The following is a 1,834-nucleotide window of genomic DNA, read 5'->3' as shown; positions in this document are numbered from 1 at the left end:
GAATATTTCAAAAACTTTGACTATATGTAACCTTATCGAAAATGACAAGAATTTCAAAACCGATGGGAGTATATGCTAAGGCCTTGCATGAAACTTTCAATAATTGAACAAACGTGTCTTATAAGCTACTTCCTCTTTCTCAAAATAAGTGTCTCAAGTTTAGTATAACTTTGTACTAGCTTTAGTATAAAGTTGAGATATTTATTTTAGAACGGAGGGAGTATGTCAGCGGTGAGGGGAAAATGATGCAACCTGAAACTGTATTCGGTAGCTGAGCAGTTCAGCACGACGCATTGCTATACTAACCAAAATGGATGTTGAACTGCGCAAGCTCAGTCCTCAGACACTTAAAATCAACTGGAACATGCTTGAAATATAACATGTAAATATGTAAAAAGGGACAGATCTGACAGGATTATTATGTAGATAAAAATGTTGAATCCGAAGAGATACATGAAGTAAGAGCAAATCTTATATGCAGACTAAAAAGAAACGGAGGGAGTAAGAGCATCTACAGTCGGGCGCCCCAACCCGCCACATACGTCCGGATGGGCCGTCCGGTCACTGACAGGTCATGATTTTTGACCCAGACGGATGGCTCAAACGCACTGGTTGACCGGCACCCCTTATATCCAGCCCAAATATGAGGCGGATATGGGACGTCCGAGCGCGTCCGGGCACACCTGCCACATAGGACTGACGAAGGGGTCCCACGCAGACTCGCTTGAAAGCCCGGCGGGCTGACGGACACCTCCTCCGTCGCCGCGGTGTGAACGCCATGTGGCGCCGCTCCGGCTCGCCGCCCGAGAGTAAATCGGCCTACACTAGTAGAAAACGAAGCTTTATCACCGGTTCGTAAGGGCCTTTAGTGCCGGTTCTGCAACCGGCACTAAAGAGTGGTGACTAAAGGCCCCCCCTTTAGTACCGGTTCGGCACGAACCGCCACTAAAGGCCCACCACGTGGCGCGAGCTCGCGCCGTGGTATGGGGGACCTTTAGTACCGGTTGGTGTTTTTCTAAAAAATTTGGAAAAAAAATTTAAACTTTTTTTCGATTTTCAGTTTTCTGAATTATTTGATGATTTAGTCTGTAATCACCCCTCTTAACTACTCAAGTGTGGATCACTCATTCCAAATCGTCTAACTTCCCGGCCGGTCACCCATCCTCTCACTCCCCCAGCCCAAGCACGCTTAACTTCAGAGTTCTATTCCCTCTACTTTCCAATTATGCATTTGTTGTTTTCCTGACAAATGTAAGCTGTCAATCCTATTAACCCTCAACAGTTTAGCTTGAGCATTAGGTCACACGTTTCACCGTTTGACTTTGAAACTATTATTCTAAAAAAACAGTAATTATTTAGTAACACTAATATTTCTTGAATAAGTTTGACCATAGTTTGACCACAGTTTGACCAGATTTGACCAAAATTCAAATAATTGAAATAATTATTTAGTAACACTAATATCCTTGAATAATTATGTAGTAACATTAATACTTCTTGAATAAGTAGTTTGACCAGATTTAACCAAAAAACTGAAATTTGAGCATATCTTTTTTTCCTTTTGGAATTTGAGGATTCTAAAAAATTGCAAATAGGCCGTAGGCCGTCAAAATCGGAATAATATTTTCGTGCTGAATTTTTTGATATATTATACTTTTTTTCTGACATCGTATGCAAAAGTTATAGCCGTTTTACATTTTCCCTACACTTTTTACAAAACATGTCCAAATTGAAGTTTTCAAATTTTCGTAATTTGTAGATGTAGTAATATAACTACCTCTCAAAGAATTTTATTTTTTGAAGTTTTTATCATTTTCTTTTGATTTTTTCAAAA

This window comes from Triticum aestivum, chromosome 2D (assembly GCF_018294505.1).
Source record: "Triticum aestivum cultivar Chinese Spring chromosome 2D, IWGSC CS RefSeq v2.1, whole genome shotgun sequence".
Classification (NCBI taxonomy): Eukaryota; Viridiplantae; Streptophyta; class Magnoliopsida; order Poales; family Poaceae; genus Triticum; species Triticum aestivum.
The sequence above is the reverse complement of the archived record's forward strand: the minus strand, read 5'-3'. Positions refer to the sequence as shown.